We start from the raw sequence: 19695 nt of genomic DNA, 5'->3' as shown, positions 1-19695 counted from the left end.
GCAGTGCTGATTTTGACGGAAAAGATAGCACAATTGACAGTGTACAATACGCAATTGAGAAGTGAATTAACAGCTGGAAGTGAGAGCGAAACGGCATCTGATCAGTCGTTGTTGCGTAGGGTGCAGGAGATTGATCCAGCTGTTGTGAGTTTGATTATTCTGGTTCCTGGCAAGGCATCTGAGAGTGTGAGCTCGTTTGTGGAGGACTTGGAAATTTCAGCTGTAATGAATGGTTGGTGTGATGAACAGTTGTCACATGTAGCCAAGATTAGATAAACGGGTGAAGTGAAGACATATGTAAGGTGTTCTGAGGCCTTTAGGGGACTATCTAACCCATGTTAATTTAGGCAACTATTTGACCCATTTCTGAAAAAAATTACTTGATACAGGACCTTAATGTTTTTCTGTATATTACATGATGCTACTAGAGTCAACTGTATTAAAATCTGCTTTATTTTTTATAGTTTTTAAGAAATACTTTTTTAAATTTATTAACAAAAAATATTAAGTTTTTTCTACAGAAAATGTTTTCTTGTGAACTTCCTAATTGGAGGGAATATTAATGAATGTAGTACCAGAGCTGGATTTTTATGTCATGCAGAGTCTCTGAAAATTTTATTCATTTATCTATGACAGTTTCTGATATAATGGGGCATATCTACTGTAAATTTTAGTTTTTGCGAAATTGACTTTAAAGAAAGAACTTTTGAAATTTGTTACTTACAGCTAATTAAAACCGTCCTGCTGCATCTGATGGCCCTTCTTTGGCCTCTAGCTGGTCTTCCAGCTTCTTTTTCACCCTCTTGGATGTTGTCTTGCTTTCTTGCTCATATCAGATGCAGACCTCTCTACATCGGCTATCCTCATTTTATCGCAATGTTGGAGCCCAGTGTTTTCACCAGCATTGATTCCCAGCTTTTTCAGTACCCAACACTTTCCAATATTACCACAACTGAATGTACTAACAACATCATGAACTCCTAGTTTCATTGTATGCATGCCTACAAATACAGTTTTAGGAGGTGGTTCAAAATAATGCTGTTGAAACATTCATTTGGGTTCTGTGTATGCCCATGCAGACGTTTCTTTAGGTCTATTTTGCTAATAATGGCATCTCCAGATTGTTGTATGCCTTACTGTCACCATCGCAAAAATATTTGGTGTACCGTACACCTCTTGTTTCTACAGACTGATGAAATATTTGTTGTACTCCATGAACTTCCATACTACCACTTGTTCCTCTAAAATTCGCCACACAGTTGTGTTCTTTATGTTCATTTACTTCACAACATTTGCAATTTTTAGACACTATCTCCACATCTAACACTTTACTGGTGTCTACACTCGTGATAGTCACTACTCCCCTCAGAGAAGTATGTCTTCTTTTCTTCAAACTTCCATCAGGTGCAGCTGCAATATCCGAATATCCATCATTTTCTTCCTCTGCTTCCCTAGCAGCCAGTTTCATGCATTCCTCACTGACCTCACATGTAGCTTTTTCTAATATTGCAGTCAGTTTTTCAAATTTATTTGGTGGTTGATGTAAGCTCATCACTGAACAATATGTTCTACCTGCAGCCATGCCCTTGCCAATGGATCTTAGGGCATAAACTAATCTAGTACTGATTTCATGAGGGCGAATTGCATCTAGTTTTGAGGAACTCATAAATTAAATCACAGCTGAGCATTTAGAGCAAATGAAATCCAAAGCAATTGCTAGGCCTTTTCCCCCACTTGCAGTCTCACAAATTTTCACACTCTGTGACTCACCACGCTGTCTACATGGTACTAATTTAGAAATTATATCTGATAATATTCTCAAATTTATAATAATGTTACTGCACCCCACGTCACTTACAGTAAATTCGTTGTAGCTCTCTTGAAATGGTGAGAGCTTCCTTGATGAAGCATTTGTTGAAGAATTACAATTAGAAACATCGTTGCCAGGTGACGTAACCTCTTGTACAGAAAGTTTTCTAAACTTGTTTCCTCTAAATTTTAGTTTCTTGGAAATGCCTTTACGTGTCGTCATCTTCAATAAACACAACAAAACACACGTAAACAAACACTGCAAACGTAAGTATAACAACTACTCGCTATCACATTTGAACCAAACTAACCGCGTGTTTGAAAGTGTGTTGTTTACAAGCAGCAGAAACAAAAGAATATCGTACATTGCATTCCGAGGATAGCCCACACACGCGGGAGCAAAGAAAATCCCTAAGGTGCAATGTAGGGGATATAAAGAACTAAAATATATGCAGGAAAGTGGGTGACAGAAAAGTGGGGGTTGCACATAAATACACGTGGTAGAAAATTTTTTTTAAGCAAAATCCTTTTCAGAGTACTTAAATAAAGCCTTAATCTATTGAAATATGATGAAAACCGAAAATCGATTTTTTTAGACCTGCACCACGGTGTGGTCCCCTCAAGCAAGGCAGAACAGTTTAAGCAGTTGAAGGAGGGTTTTTTACAAAGGTACAGGAAACAGAATAGCACTCTGTACTTTAGGGAGAGGTTGAGTACAATGACGAAGAGATAGGGGGAGACGGTGGAGAAATTTACGGAGAGAATAATACAAATTAACGAGTATACTTACGAATTGTACTTACGAATTGGGTAGGAACGATGAGGCGAATGGTGTTTCGTTGCAGGAGATCAAGCAAAGGGCAATTGATGTATTTTTGATAGGGTTACCGGCGCATATGTCACGGAAAATGCGTGAAGGGACTCCGAAAGATTTGTATTCGGCCATTCACCTGGCAATTCAATGTGAGGAAATAGACCTGGCAACAGGGGTACGCGAGAGGCAAAAAAGTGTTTACAGCAGGTTTGAAATGTTTTAAGTGTGGTCGTATGGGACATGCGCAGGGGCAATGTACCCAATCATCGAGGAATAAAAGAAGGGGTGGAAATCGGCAGCGGGGATATAGGAGAGGTGGACAAGCGTTAAACTGAAGAGGGTGCCCAAGACCCACCTAAGGGAGCTCCAGTTTAATTTCAATGTTACGAATACGTATGCAGAGGTGGAATGTTCAGTGGCAGGATCTGAAGGAAATAAAAAGTTTAATATCTTGTTAGACAAAGGGGGGCAAGTGTGAGTGGCTACTAACAGTTTAATGGGACGAAGGAAGTTAGACCCACCACGTTATAGTTTGCGAGGAGTGGGGGATAAGGACGTCACACCTTTGGAGTCGGTGACAGTCGACTTTCGAATAGAGAAAGCCGAATTAATGCATGCAAGGAGGTAGTTCCATGGGTAAATGAGGGCTACGACATGGTCCTAGGAGTACATTTCTTGCATCAACGTCATGCCAAAATTGACCTTGAGCAACAAACTGTGGAACTTGGTGGAATGTTATTTCAGCTAGGGGAAACTTTAGTCAATGCAGAGCTGGGCGTTCAACGTAATGAACAAACCAACTGAACCGCTTAAATTAGCATTAAGGCTTAATTCGCATGCGTGTGTGCCTAGTGGCAGCGGGAATTCGGTTTGGGTTAGTGTGGAGTCGAATCCACGTGTGGGTACAGTATGTGTTATTGAACCGTAGGAGGATAATGAAGTTTTAAGTCCATTGGGTTGTTTTGTAAAAACCAGTGCTGCAAACGCACAGGAGGGGAACAAGGGGTCAGTAGTTCCCGTAAACGTGGATAATTTTAGCACTGTAGACGAGAATTTGAGGAAAGGAGTTTTAGTGGCAAATTTGGATGTACCAGATGACGAAGACTGGTGTTCGACAGGTAGGCGAATCGATCAACCATTAACTGCCGATAGAACTGAATTGCGTGAGAAAGTGAATCATTTGAAAGGAGGAGAAAGAGACCATATGGAAGAGTTATTGTGGGAATTTAAGGATTTGTTTTTCCACAAGAGCCGTTAAGTGCAACTTCATTAGTTCAACATAGGATACCAACAGGGAATGAAGCACTTGTTTACCCTAAGCCATAGAGAATAGCGAGGTATTTGCAGCCGATTGTGGAGGATTTCATTGATCATCAGCTTGTGGACGGTATTATAGAGAATAGTAATAGGTGCTGGGGAGAGGGTATTGTCGTTGTGCCTAAAAAAATCTATGGATGGTTCTGTTGTGACTACCGATACCTCAATAATAAGACAGTGACGGACGCATACCCCATTCCAAACATATCGGAGACTTTGGATCACTTAGGACAGTGCCAGTACTTTTCTAAGACTGATTTGACAAGTGGTTATCATCAGTTAGGGGTGGCTCCAGAGCATCGTCCAAAAACTGTTTTCTCTACACCTGGAGGCCATTACCAGTACATTACAATGCCATTCGGTGTGAAAAATGCTTCGGTTGATGGGCACTGTCTTGAGGGGTTTGAAACCACGGCAGTGTCTGGTCTATTTGGATGACATAGTGTTTTCAAGTACTATGGAGCAAGACAGACAGCGGTTAAGGGAAGTCATTATGAGGTTAAGTGCAGCTCGCTTGACGTTGAGCCTAGAGAAGTGTCTTTTTGCATTACAAGAAATAAAATACTTGGGTCATATTACCAGTAAGGACGGAGTGCGAACAGATCCGTGGTTAGTATAAGCTATAAGAAATTTTCGGGAACCGAAAACAGTTAAGAAGGCGTAGTCATTCATCGGAATTTGCAACTTCTATCGAAAGTTTGTGAAGGGATTTGAGATTTAGCCCAGCCGTTGACGTGATTGTTACGGAAGGTGTAAAATTTAAGTGGACAGAAGAGTGCCAGAAAGCGTTTGACAAACTGAAAGAAGTGTTAACATCAAGTCTGGTTCTTGTGTTTCCAGATTTTGAAAAGGGGTTTATACCAGCATGCGATGCCTCGAATCAAGTATCAGGGTGTGTTCTTAGTCTGGAAATTGATGGGAAAGAAAATACTGCAGCCTATGCGTCTAGGCAGTTTAATGCAGCGGAGAGGAATTACTCAACAACTGAGAGGGAGATGCTTAGCGTAACCTATGGGCTCACATGTTTTAAGTGCTATTTACATGGGAAAAGATTCCGAGTAGTGACAGATCATGCTGCGTTGAAGGGTTTTTGGGGTTGAAGGATCCGTCCACTAGACTCGCTAGGTAGGCTGTGAGGCTTAGTGAATTCGACTACATGGTTGTGCACAAGCCTGGGAAGAAGCTCGGTAATGCGGATGCACATGTAGGAAGGTGGAAAAAGTAGAAGTCATAGGTTATGACCTAACAGTATGGCAAGCATTACAGGACGCTGACAACGATTGTAAATTGTATCGGACATAGCCACAAATTATGTGTACGACGATCTTCTCTGCAGGGAAACGAAGTTAAGGCCGAAGGTAGTAGTGCCAGCGTAGTTGAGGGATGAGGTTTTAAAGGAAGCACACGACCACGTATTATCTGGTCATGGAGGATGTAGAGCGACGAATTGGAGAGTGGTGGAGAGGTATTGGTGGAGAGGTAGGAAGGTAGATTTGAATCAGTATGACAAAAATTATGTACCATGTGCTGAGAGAGTAGATCTGTGTCGGAAGCAGATACAGCTACAACGATTGCCAGAAGCGACATATTCATTTTCTTTGTTGGGAATTGATGTCTTAGGACCGTTTAGGCGAACATCATCGGGGAAAAGATTCGTTCTGCCAATAATACACCATTTTTCGAGGTATGTGGAGATCGTGGCTATGCCAAATAACCAGGCAGAAATGGTCGCGCAAGTGTTAGTAAACAACTGGATTTGGAAGTTTGATGTACTGGAGATAATAATTCCTGACCAAGGTGTAAGGTGTCAGGCAAATCCAACACCTTCCATGAAAACCCTCACATGATAAGGAAATCCAGCAGTATCTCACATAGCTCCGAATAAATCGTTACATTAAATTAACCAAAGTTATACGAATAACGATTGAGCAAATGGAATACCACAGACTAACACAAGAACGCCTAAATGCATGTCATAACTTCCCACCATGAGACAGACACAGTCCCGAGGGGAGAAACGAGAACGGAAGCCGAGAGCAGAGCCGTGTTAAGATAGAAGGCCCTACGATAAGGGACAGACATTCACGTGGCCAGCCAACCGCCAGGACCACCCCCTAAAACCAATGTTGAAAGATAGAGTCCTCCAGAAGACCAGTATAGATCTTACGATAACACTAAAAGGGCCACACCAGCTGCAAGTTATAGCGTGAGACTTTTTCGCGTCTTTGTTACGTTGCAAACGTTAAAAACATTACCCCACCATCAAAAGTATAACGTTTCTCATTGGGTAGACAGAATTTTTGTAGGCGGAGCTTAAGGTTAACATTGAGACCCTGATTGGTCAGATGAAAACACAGCCAGATAGTTTTCTTTTAAGCAACTTCGGTAAATTGTAATAAGGAGAAGTTAGGAGAGAGCTGCTTCCGAGTCAGTAAGTGAGTGGAGCTGTGCTGCCCACCACCCCCTGGCACTGCCTAACCAACGACAAGGTAATAAACGCACGTGATGCCGCATTTTTGAGCTCTTAAGGCTTCACTCAGAACTGCAGAGGTCTCATCTGTTACATCCCCTTTTTACATAACACTAGTGTCGATCGTCAATTAAAGCTCATAGTATTCACATTTGCTACGTAAGTTAAAATCTGAAACCCGATGATTTTTCTGTTATATAATTATTGAGAAGCCACATCAACCACTGTAATTTACGACAAGTTAGATAAATAATTAAAGATTATTGAGGGTCACTGTAGACCATTTTGATAGCTTTCTCTTTTGTGAAACTTAATTTAAACCTAGATTATAGATGTGATATGGCATAGGTCATCGTTCGATCCATTGTAGAACTTGGAAACCCATTCAGGGAATATTCGTCCACATTTTTGTTGAACACGGTTAGTTTTTATCATCCAGTATTAAAACATTTCCTTTTATCAATAGTGCATTTTATAAACAAAATTTTGTGAGTAGGATAAAATTTCCAATAATAAACCTAACTGCTTTTTCGCTATTATTTTACCAGCTAACTAAAAATAGGAAATCCTTGAACCCCTTGCACTAAATTTGGTTACTATTAAGATTCTTTTACAGGGAGTGCAGTGGAGCTGATGGTGAAATAATTAAGTTTATTGTTATATTATCGCTAGGCTCACTGAACTCTACATGTCATGTGTGGTCTGGCGGCTCTGTCCAACAACAGGTCCCAGTTCCAAACTAGTCAATTCCCTAAAAAACACAGAGCGTTGTTGTGCGAAAGTGGTAGGAAGACACGACTTAGAACAAACAGACACTGCAGAGAATGTTAGAGAATGGCGACCCTGCCAGGATGGTAAAATTCCATAATTGAAGGTCAGAAAAATATGCTGTTAAAAATTTTTCTTAATTAAATTTATTTTTGAAATTAATAAACAGTCCAAAACAATAGCTACAGCGATAGATAGTAAGAAAGTATTCAATAGAACGTGAGACATTCTAGCAGAGACAATAGTATAATTAAGTTATGAATTTTAATAGTGTTAGAATTAAGTTTTCTCTCCAAGGCAAGTGCACAGGTGGCGGATATATCGTTGACAAGTTGGTTCTGACCCAACAAGTAAGTGAATGGAATATCAGTCATGGGTATAATAAGTGTCAAGTCGTGTGAACAAAAAGTTTATGAAACGCGTGCGATCGCATGAGCGCATGTTGACGCGAAGTAGGGGGCGTGAATTGCTTTTAAAACATAAAATAAGGGATTCGGAAAGATTAACAATGGCAGATCAAGACCGTGACCGAATTGAGGTAGAGACCCATCATGAAGATGGACAGAGAATAGAGGACGGTACAACAGACGATGCAGTATCACGAGAAATAGGACAAATAACGCACCATAACGATGATAATGTACGCCAAGGCACAGAAAACCTAGGTCGGTATATGACAGAGGAGCACGAAAGTAGATAGACAGCCAATGGGGATTCTAACCTAACTTGCGCTTTGAATACGTAGAACCCATAGTATAAGTAATCAGAGCTTCCTCACCACAGAGTACTAGGAATTCGAGTAGAAACGTGTCACCGCACAGTTCAATGCAATCGGTTGCAATAAACCACTTGGGCGTAAACACAGAGCGTAGGACGTCGGAAGAAAACGCAATACGGCCCACCAATCTGGCAGAATTATTACAATTAATGACGGAAACCATGATAACACAAAATAAAGAAATTGAGAACCAAATTAAAATTCAGAATGCAGAAACGACGAACCAAATTGCAGAAACCACGAGACAAACAAAAAATCAGTTACACCTAAGTCATATTGAAGACGAGGCAAAAGAATCTCGAGAAGTGATAGGAAACTTAGTAACAGGTCACAATTAATTGAGAACAGACATTGACAAGGTACAAGTGGACGTACAAACATTGCGTAATGACACTCAGGACGAGATCAAAACATTACGTAACTACACCCAGGGAGAAGTCAAGAAACAAGAGAAGCAGATTAACGTAATTACTAGACAAGCAGCCGGTACAGCGTGTGAAATTGTTGAAAACAGTGTGTTACACAAACATGTCACGAAAGCAGCGCTGAAAAGATATGATAACCGCATAATCAAAATAGAAGTGCAAACGAAGCAACAATTTCAGAAATTGCGAACAGTGGACAACATCCAATTGACCTACGACAACCGGAAAGAACGACGGGAGAAATGATCAGAAACAAAAGTAGCGAAGAGTCGCGAATTTCGTATGGAACTACACTCCTGGAAATTGAAATAAGAACACCGTGAATTCATTGTCCCAGGAAGGGGAAACTTTATTGACACATTCCTGGGGTCAGATACATCACATGATCACACTGACAGAACCACAGGCACATAGACACAGGCAACAGAGCATGCACAATGTCGGCACTAGTACAGTGTATGTCCACCTTTCGCAGCAATGCAGGCTGCTATTCTCCCATGGAGACGATCGTAGAGATGCTGGATGTAGTCCTGTGGAACGGCTTGCCATGCCATTTCCACCTGGCGCCTCAGTTGGACCAGCGTTCGTGCTGGACGTGCAGACAGCATCATCCAGTCCCAAACATGCTCAATGGGGGACAGATCCGGAGATGTTGCTGGCCAGGGTAGTTGACTTACATCTTCTAGAGCACGTTGGGTGGCACGGGATACATGCGGACGTGCGTTGTCCTGTTGGAACAGCAAGTTCCCTTGCCGGTCTAGGAATGGTAGAACGATGGGTTCGATGACGGTTTGGATGTACCGTGCACTATTCAGTGTCCCCTCGACGATCACCAGAGGTGTACGGCCAGTGTAGGAGATCGCTCCCCACACCATGATGCCGGGTGTTGGCCCTGTGTGCCTCGGTCGTATGCAGTCCTGATTGTGGCGCTCACCTGCACGGCGCCAAACACGCATACGACCATCATTGGCACCAAGGCAGAAGCGACTCACATCGCTGAAGACGACACATCTCCATTCGTCCCTCCATTCACGCCTGTCGCGACACCACTGGAGGCGGGCTGCACGATGTTGAGGCGTGAGCGGAAGACGGCCTAACGGTGTGCGGGACCGTAGCCCAGTTTCATGGAGACGGTTGCGAATGGTCCTCGCCAATACCCCAGGAGGAACAGTGTCCCTAATTTGCTGGGAAGTGGCGGTGCGGTTCCCTACGGCACTGCGTAGGATCCTACGGTCTTGGCGTGCATCCGTGCGTCGCTGCGGTCCGGTCCCAGGTCGACGTGGACGTGCACCTTCCGCTGACCACTGGCGACAACATAGATGTACTGTGGAGACCTCACGCCCCACGTGTTGAGCAATTCGGCGGTACGTCCACCCGGCCTCCCGCATGCCCACTATATGCCCTCGCTCAAAGTCCGTCAACTGCACATACGGTTCACGTCCACGCTGTCGCGGCATGCTACCAGTGTTAAAGACTGCGATGGAGCTCCGTATGCCACGGCAAAACTGGCTGACACTGACGGCGGCGGTGCACAAGTGCTGCACAGCTAGCGCCATTCGACGGCCAACACCGCGGTTCCTGGTGTGTATGCTGTGCCGTGCGTATGATCATTGCTTGTACAGCCCTCTCGCAGTGTCCGGAGCAAGTATGGTGGGTCTGACACACCGGTGTCAATGTGTTCTTTTTTCCATTTCCAGGAGTGTATGTCGAAGTATGACAACGATCATTTCCTCACAGTCAGAAAATTTCAACACTTTCGAGAAGGAAACTCATTACATCCACGAAATTTTATTGATCAATTACGAGTAGGATTACCAGATCACTGGACGCTAGCACACAAATTAGACTTTATATGTGCACACATGTCAGGAACAGTCGCAGAAACCATGCAGAAAGTTGCAGCGACATGCCGATAGTACGAAGATTTCAGAGCGAGGTTTCTCTCACAATATTGGTCCAGCGAAGCACAGAACAGAGTGAAGTACGAGTTATTACAGAACCCATATTTTGAAACTTCAGGAGAGAAGAGTCCCGTGAAATTTTTCGAAGTAATGGCAAAGAAAAATCAAAGCTTAGATGCACCATACAGTGAAGGAAAGTTGGTTAAATTATGTGCGATGAAGTTACCATTGAAATACCAGCAATCATTAGTGGGTCGCGGAAGCAATGACGTCGAAGCATTTAAGGGTATTCTAACTGAACTAGAGTTCATATTTACGGAAGATGATACAAGAAAAAGACGAAGCGCACGTGAAAACGAAAGCAAAAAGCAGTAGAATCCACAAGACACAGAACGAAGAAACAATAATTACGAACCACGTGATAACTTCGCACCCAGAAACGGCAACAACTATTACAGAGGAAATAACGACAACCGGAACGGGTACTGGAGAACCAATAGACCGACAAATTATCAACAAAGAAACCAACATCTACAAGCTGAACAGGAAAAGAGAATACAGATAGAAGATGTGGAGGTAAGACCACCAAACCCCAATAAACGTACGAATTGACATCTAAGCGCCGAAGCCAAAGAGAATGACGCACCGACCCAGGATAATTGCAACACCTTGAACAGAGAAGTAAATACCTCATCACGAGAAGAGAAGAAGGAAGAAACAATTCCGCAAGGACCAGATGAAAACGAAGACAAGAAAATAACAATATCGTGTTGGGACGAAATTAATTGGGAGAATACTGACGAGGAAGATGAATTACCAGAGGCATGCACAACGAATGTAGGAGTAAAGGACGAAGTAATGAGTATTGCAGAGCTATTTGAGATGGAAACCAGGGAAAGCGAATTCAGTGAGGATAATGCGCAGTCGACAGAAGTTGGAAATAAGTTACTAGTGGGCACACGACCCAACCTATATAATGAAGGCAGTTATGAAGCCATTGTTAGAGCATTTAGATGCGATTATGTGGAAGTAGCGGCGAAAAAGGAGATGATAGACGAGGATGAAGAAAAAGTAGAGGATGTTGAAAAAAGCGTAAATGAAGGAAGAAATAGAGAAGAGGAAATAAAAGAGAGAGAAGTAGCAGTCGAAGCTTATCCTGCGGAAAGTTCGAATTCACAAGGGAAATTCCTAAAAAGACTCATGTATAATTCAGTGGAGTATTCGTTGATGCAAGAAAAAGAAGAACAGAACCAACCCTTTCAAATTCATCCAATTTTGAAGGCCATGATAAAGCATATCCCAGTCAATGTTGCAATTGATAGCGGAAATGAACTCACCGCGAGCTCAGAAAATTTATTCACGCAGTGTAATGCCAATGAAGAATTGCTAGTTATGAGAACATATAAGATTAAAGTAAGAGGTCCTATTAGAAACAATGCTGCAGAAGTTACGAAACAAACAAGGTTAACTCTTTCGTGTCAAGGTCTAAATATCGAAGCCGACTTCGTGATTATACCTAAATTAATTGTAGATTTGATTATAGGTGCAGACTTTTTAAATGAGTGACGAGCGATAACAGATATGGGGAAAGGTAGCGTAACATTCGGGAATGTCACACTTCTATTTGAGCAAAAGCTAAAATTAGAAGAAATACCAGTTATTAACAAACAATTAAGAATGATGCAAGATAAAGAAGATGAAGAATTAGAATGGTATGCACAAAAGGGGGAATGGCCTCAACTCATGTTAGAAGTCCATAAAGAAATCGACGAAAAATTGCAAGTAGTTCAAGTTATTTTGGAACACAGTAAAAGAGAATTAGAGGGTATTTTACGAGATAAGGCAGAGGTCTTTTTACCTAAGGCTGGCCGTATTAAACACTTTCAGTGCAAGTTTGAAGTAAAACAGCACAAACCATTTAGAGTACCACCCTATACAATCCCACTAAGCTACAGGAATAAAGTATTCTAGGAGATATCTAAAATGTTAGGTGGTGATATTATTGAACCAACTACTTCCACATATAACAGCCCGATCCATATTGTACAAAACCGAGATGGAAGCATCAGGTTAGTGCTTGATTCCAGACAGATCAACACAATCATAATCACTGAGACAGATCACCCAGAAAAATAAGAGGAATTGATACAAAACGTCCATGGAGCTAAGATATTTTCATCAATTGATTTAGAGAGTAGTTTCTGGCAAATAGAATTGGCCCCAGAATGTAGAAAATTTACAGCATTCATCGTATTCAGTAGATGTTACCTATTTAAACAATTGCCATTTGGTTTAAACATATCATCAGCAGCGATTATTAGGGGATTTAATACTATACTCAGTCCTGAAATTTTACAAAAAATTATTACTTATGTTAATGATGTGATTATAGCAGAACCCTCTTGGGAACATCACAACGACACATTAAATCAGTTTTTACAGATCATGAAAGGGCATGAGGTCACAGTAAATATAACAAAATCCAAATTTGGAAGGCGAGAGGTAAAATTTCTAGGACACATAATTTCAGAGAAAGCGGTAATTCCAACCCAGAAAAACTAACCGCAATCAAAGAATTCTGTACTCCATAGCATAAGAAAACTCTCAGAGGAGATCTAGGTCTCACCCGATTCTATAAAAAATTTATTTGGATCGACTCTCTCGCAACACCATGCCTATGTGCATTGACTGGAAAAAACTCGCCATGGGTATGGGATCAACAAGCCAATGAAGAATTTTTAAAAGTGAAAAACGCACTAACAACAGCACCGATTGTAGCACATCCTGCTCTAAAACAAAATTTTTGTATAGCCACTGATAGCGCGAAAACAGGTTTAGGAGTTGTTTTATTCCAAGAATACGAACAGGCAGTTCCTTCATTTAATGAAGGAACTGTGTAAATTTTTGAACATAAGGAAGTTGAGGATGAGTGTGTTGCATCCACAGGCGAATGGAAGGACAGAACGGGTACATAGAACTATATGGAAGGTGCTGAGTTCTTATGTGTATTCTCATCACTATCAGTCGAACGAGTATTTGAAGTATATTGTACGCACGTGTAACGCCGGAAATGCATATCCGCCTATCTCCATCTATTGTACTATCAATTTTCTTCGTTATTTTGTTATCTGAAGATATGACATTTCTTTTTCTTTATATATTGTAATTGTTTTTTTTTTTACGCTGGGTCTGGCTAGGGAAAACTATGCTATCAAACGATTACATCGATACGTCGTGTGGAGAACCAAAGTGTTTAGGACCTTTGGTAATGTTAACTCTTCACGTGGAGAGCGGACAGAGGAGAGTCTGGCTGGAGTAGGGCGGTGGAGCAGGTGCGTTCAGTGACGCTCTTGTGAGTTGCCGCGCTTTCGGAGTTTGGCAGCATGTAATTGCGCTCGACTTGTTATGATAGTTTCTGAAATGGTGTGTGGACGGGAAGCATTAGCTGGCGCCCATCAAGAGCCTGTTTCACCTGGTGACAGTGTCGTGAAGAAGGCCCGCCAACATCCAGCTTCTGCAACAGCGACGGCCGACAATGAGTGACTTTCTCCACCTCCTCGACCGACGACTTCAAACCTTCAATCAACCAACAAGGAAGACTGGAAGCACGTAAAGTTTTAAAACTGTGTGGCAGACCTCAGGGTTTAAATTTGTCCCATTTGCCTCATAAAATTACAGCAACTTAGCATGAACTTTTGTTGCTCATTGTCCCAATTGCATTACCAAGCAGGGTCCCTTCCTTTTTCGAAGTCAACTCGAGTGTCATTAAAATTCAAATGCCAGCATTAAAGTAATATCATTCGATTTCACTGCTTTAATTTCACATTTCAGTTATAGTATTCATAGCTGCCTACAATAACCAATCAGAATTATATTTCGATTACACAAGCACAAATGAAGAGTACCAGTTTCGTTATCACATTTTAGCTTACCTGTGACTGGAGCTCAGCTTGGTACATACTAAATTTTACTATTGTTAATTGTTCTGAATCATTTAATTCAATTTCAAAGTTAAACCTCTTATTTCTAAATTGCGTAGATTCGAGTAGCTTCTGAAATGATTTTTGAGGTAGCCCAAGACTATCCTTATTTTATTGAATTTCGTAGTGCTTCAGAGACAAATTTCAGTCACTAAATTAACTTTCAATTTTCCGGTTTTATTAATTTTTTTGTTAAATTAAATCAGAGCATAGCGACATTTATTACTTCTAACAATCATTCAGTTTTCACACAACACGCGCCAACCCTCAGTCGCCACCCTTGTAGTACAAATGAAATGTGCAATAACCTTTCTTTTTGTTATTATAGTGGTTGTCAATAGGACTGGCGATCGTAATTTTCCCCAAATCTCAAATACCTAATAACGCCAGTTAATTGTTAACGTTACGACTGCACATTTACTTTCTTTATTAACTTTACTACTTTTCAAAATTATTTTCCACCAGTTTCATTTGCGTTTTTCCTTTCAATTAGATGTAACCCTTTCTTCCCTCTTTACCAACAGATTAACTTCGGTGACGATTGCTTTTCCCAAATTTCCATTAGGTACACGCGATTTAATTTTTCACTGTCATTATGGTCGATAAGTGAGGGTGAGGTTACACACGTACAATTCAAAAGTCCATACAATTACTGGTTCGTCTCCATATGAGGTAGTGTACGGGTGAGGCTACAGAAAGGAAGGACTGGTGAATCTGTACGACAATTCGCAAGGACAATTCCGGATGTTTGGAAACGAGTGCAAAAGACGAATACAAAGGCTTTGAAAAGGCAGAAAGACGCAGTACTGCGAAAAAGAAATTTACCACATTATAGAGTGGGGCAATGAGTAATGCTGTCCAACCCCCCCTATATGCAAAAAGGGAGAAATGAAAAATTTCCTCACGAGGTATCAAGGGCCATACCAAGTTGTTGAAACCACATTCCCCGTTAATGTTAAGCTTCAGCTACCAACTAGAACAACGATAGTATGCATTGGGTGATTACTACCATTTAAGAGTTGCCTGGACGTGATTCCAGGTGTGTTACAGGAAGGAAAGAGGAAGAAAGAGAGAGTGAAGAGAGGTGCTAAACACAGAGAAAACCAGGAAGATAGAGTATAGCAAGAAGTTCCGTATGATTTACGATCTAGAAAGTAATAGAATATTTGTAGTTTTTGTTGTTTTTCTTGTTATGTATCATTGAGTTAGCATAGATTAATTAGGCATTGTGTTTTATATGTGCTTGCGAGTTTTGTGATCTTGCTAGGAGCAGCAATCTTTCTGAATAGGGAGTCACCTCTCCACAGGTTACTGAAAAGGGAAGTGTAGCATATGACGTATATGGAGTGTTGTTGGAGGAGAAACCACACGCAGTCTGGAGAAATAAACGCGCCTGAGTAAATTTTTCGGCAAAGCCGTAATAAATGTGTGTTGAACGATGTCAGAGTCGTACGATTTCCTGTTTTAATTTTTTGTTATCGACAGTGCTGCGTCAGGAAAGTCGTGTTTCTTGCACCACTTCATATGATGTAAATTTAAGTATGAAAGCGGTCACGCAATCGGTGTTGGGTTTGGATCAAAAATACTGAATGTTGGGCGAAAATCTGTGAAGCTATAATATGGAACACATGAACGGTCAGTTATTTTTAGACAGGTGAAAAGGAATAGACATCGTGGAGCGAAAATTGAACTTGAATGGGTCGGGATGCATTGGATCTTCTCCACCTACGAGAACTTGGTAGTAGTAGCAAGTTGTTTGTTTGTTTGCTAAAGCGAAACGCACAGAGATCGAGGGGAGCGGAATTTTAATCAATGGGACTAAGTGTAACACAATTGGACGAACCTTCCACTTGCCAGCGTCAATGTCAGGAGTCACGCAAGTGAATGTTACGCAGCCACATCTGTATTGTCCAGAAGCCACTCTAGAGTTTCTGCCAAGGCAGAATCTGACCTTGTTGAATCAAACTCTGGAGCCAGGTCTGTTGAGGTACGTAAACCATTTCATTTTACAACAAGAGGTGTGCATATCAGCCGAAAAGCTTGTGCAACATGTCGCTCAGCATAGGGAAAGTCAACGGCAAATAACTATCATTTTAAGCACCTCTGTGCCAAGCCTTAACTTTGTTATGTGTTGTTTTCCTTCTAATCAGGCGGAGAGCTAATTACAGGAGGGAAGCAAGGGTAGTCCAAGTCCCAGTGAATTCGATACCGAAGGCGTGAGACAAGTAGGTAAGGGGTTGATCGAGCAGTGGTCGCCCATTAAGGAATTTTCACGTTTTGTCTCATGTCATGGTTTTAAGGGGCACTAGACCACATTTAAGTTTTCTAATGGTAAGAAAATATGCCATAGGTGCCTATCCAAACAATTTAAGAAACAGTTAAGGGTAGATCTGGGGAGTGGGTCTTTCTGAAGAGGGGAATAATGTAGCGGCACCACCATTCGGGATAGGGAAAGTTAGTTTTGTGCAATATTCTCAGCACACAAGTTACAGCCAGGTGTGGGCCGTTGAGAAATAGACCAGCAGTTGAGGAATAGAATGGAGGCCACAGCGCCATAAAACCGCTGAAAAGAGTAAATGCAACGGTTTGCATGGCGCAAGTTACTGGCAGAAGGAGCCCTCTGGCGCAACCTAGATGTTATTAGTACATGACTGAGAGTGGTGCATTAGCAAAACAGAAGCACACGGCTGCTTATAAATAGGTGCGGGTTTCTAACGAGAATCATTCACGTGTGGCAGCTCTCCTGGTCAGCGGGGCATGTCACACCACCAACAGCAGATGGGGCACCAGCGTTCCATTCCACAGCAGGTAGCTGGGTTAATGCTCTGAGGCCGACGCGGGGTCTGTAGCCAGCCCGTCAGTGGCGGGCCTCTCTTAGGCTCGCTACTGCAGGCAGTCGTCTCGGCTCCCAACGCACGCCGGAGGCATCCCGAGGTGAGGGCCGCAGATTCAGATGCCAGATCAGGGGCTCTCGTCGTCACTACGACCTCAGCCACACTGGCGAGAAGGTCGCAGGTCGCCGCCTGTGGTTCACACCGAGCGGCGCTGAGTCAGCAGGTACGCAGACCGCCGAGTCAACTGCCGGCATCCTGACGACGCCACACATCTGCTAGCGTAAGAGGCCAGCTTGACACAGCATTGCATTGCAGGGGCCGCTGGGGTGCTTCCTCAGCTTTGTGGGGCCCTGTGATGCAGACCGAGGGGAACACGGCACTGTAGTTGGAAACAATAAATCACTTGGAAAGCTTGGACGAGTCTTCATACGGTGCCTTCTACCTCTTACCACTTCATTTGGTCATCCTGATACATTCGGTGGCAGAAGTAGCCACCACACATCTTATCCATATGATTTTCAAATTCGTTTTGGTCATCGGAAGACTTTACAAGACGCAAAATGACTGCATCATCTGAAAACAATCTACAGTGGCTACTCAGATTGTCTCCTACTTCGTTCATGGGGAACGCCAGATATTACTTCTGGTTTACTCGATGACTTTCCATCTGTTACTACGAACTGTAACATTGCTATCAGAAAATCAGGAATCCAGTCGCACAACTGAGGCGATATTCCATAGGCACGCAGTTTGGTTAGAAGATGCTGGTGGGGAACGGTGTCGTAAGTATTCTGGATATCTAAAAATATGGAATCAATTTGACGTCTCCTGTTGATAGCACTAATTACTTCATGAGTATAAAGAGCTAGTTGTGTTTTGCAAGAGCGATATTTTCTAAATCCGTGTTGACTATGTGTCAATAAATCGTTTTCTTCCAGGTACTTCATAATGTTCGAATACAGTGTATGTTCCAAAAAGCTACAACAAATTGACTTTAGTGATATGTGCCTCAGCGAATTACTCCTACTTCCATTTTTAGTATCGGTGTGTCTTGAGCAATTTTCCAGTCTTTAGGTACGGATCTTTCGGTGCGTTAGCGGCAGTATATAATTGCTAAATATGGAGCTATTGTGTCAGCATACTCTGAAAGGATCCTGACTGTTATAAAGTCTGCACCGGAGGCCTTGCTTTTATTAAGTGAGTTAAGCTGTTTTGTTACACCGAGGATATCTTCTTCTATGTTTCTCATCTTGGCAATTGTTCTTCATTTAATTCAGGAATATTTACTTCGTCTTCTTTGGTGAAAGAATTTCGGAAAACCGTGCTTAATAACTCTGCTTTAGTAGCACTCTCATCAGTGACTTCACCGTTGTTATTGAACAGTGAAGGTATTGATTGCGTCTTGCCACTGGTGTGCTTTATGTATTACCAGTATCTCTCTGCGTTTTCTGCCAGATTCCGAGACAGAGTTTCGTTGTGGAAATTATTAAAAGCATCTCGCATTGAAGTACGTGCTGTATTTCGAACTTCTGTGAAACTTTGCCAATCTTGGGGATTTAGCGTTCTTTAAAATTTAGCATGGTTTTTTCGTTGCTTTTCCAATAGAGATCCCGCCCGTTTTGTGTACTACAGGGGACGAGGTCCATTACTTATAATTTATGTTATATATATCTCTCAATTTCCGTCGATACTATCTCTTTGAAAGTATTCAACATCTTTTCTACGCTTACCTAATCAGAACGGAAGGAGTGAAGACTGTCTCTTGAAAATGCGTTAAGACCATTTTTATCAGCTGTTTTAAATAGATATACTTAGCGTTTCGTTTTAATTGTTGTAGGTATTACGGAATTAAGACTAGCATCAACTGCCTTGTGGTCGCTAATCCCGGTATTCGTCACAATAATCCCTATTTGTCAGGATTATTTGTTGCTTTTAGGTCAAGTATGCTTTCGCAACCATTTACGCTTCGAGTCGGCCCATGAAATAATTGTTAAAAATAAATTTTTGAGAAGGCATTCAGTACAATTTCGGATGATGTTTTATGCCAACCGCCAACTTTAAACGTATAATTTTTCCAGCATATCGAGGGTAGATTGAAGTCACCACCGACTATAATTTTATGAGATGGATACCTATTTGAAATGAGACACAAGTTTTCTTTGAACTGTTGAGCAGCTATATCTTCTGAGTCGGGGGTCGGTAAAACGATCCAATTAATAGTTTAGTCCGATTTTCAAGTATAAATTTTACCCATACTATTTCGCAGGAACTATCTACTTCAATTTCACTACAAGGTAAACTACTTATGTCACCAAAAAATACTCCAACACCAACTGCATTTAACCTATCCTTACTGAACACTGTTAGATTGCTTGAAAAAATTTCCGCTGAACTTATTTCCGGCTTTATCGAGCTTTCTGTAATATAACTATTTGAGCTTCAGTGTTTTTTGTTTGGGTTTGTTGCTCTGCTTCTTTCCCAAAACAGCTTTGACAATTTACAATACCGATCGTTTCTACAACTACCTTACTGTGTTTTATCGGCTCCCTTCTAGACGTACGCCCTTTCTTTGGTTTCCTGAGACCCTCTAACCTAAAAA

Source organism: Schistocerca gregaria, chromosome 7 (assembly GCF_023897955.1).
Source record: "Schistocerca gregaria isolate iqSchGreg1 chromosome 7, iqSchGreg1.2, whole genome shotgun sequence".
In the NCBI taxonomy this organism is placed as follows: Eukaryota; Metazoa; Arthropoda; class Insecta; order Orthoptera; family Acrididae; genus Schistocerca; species Schistocerca gregaria.
The sequence above is the reverse complement of the archived record's forward strand: the minus strand, read 5'-3'. Positions refer to the sequence as shown.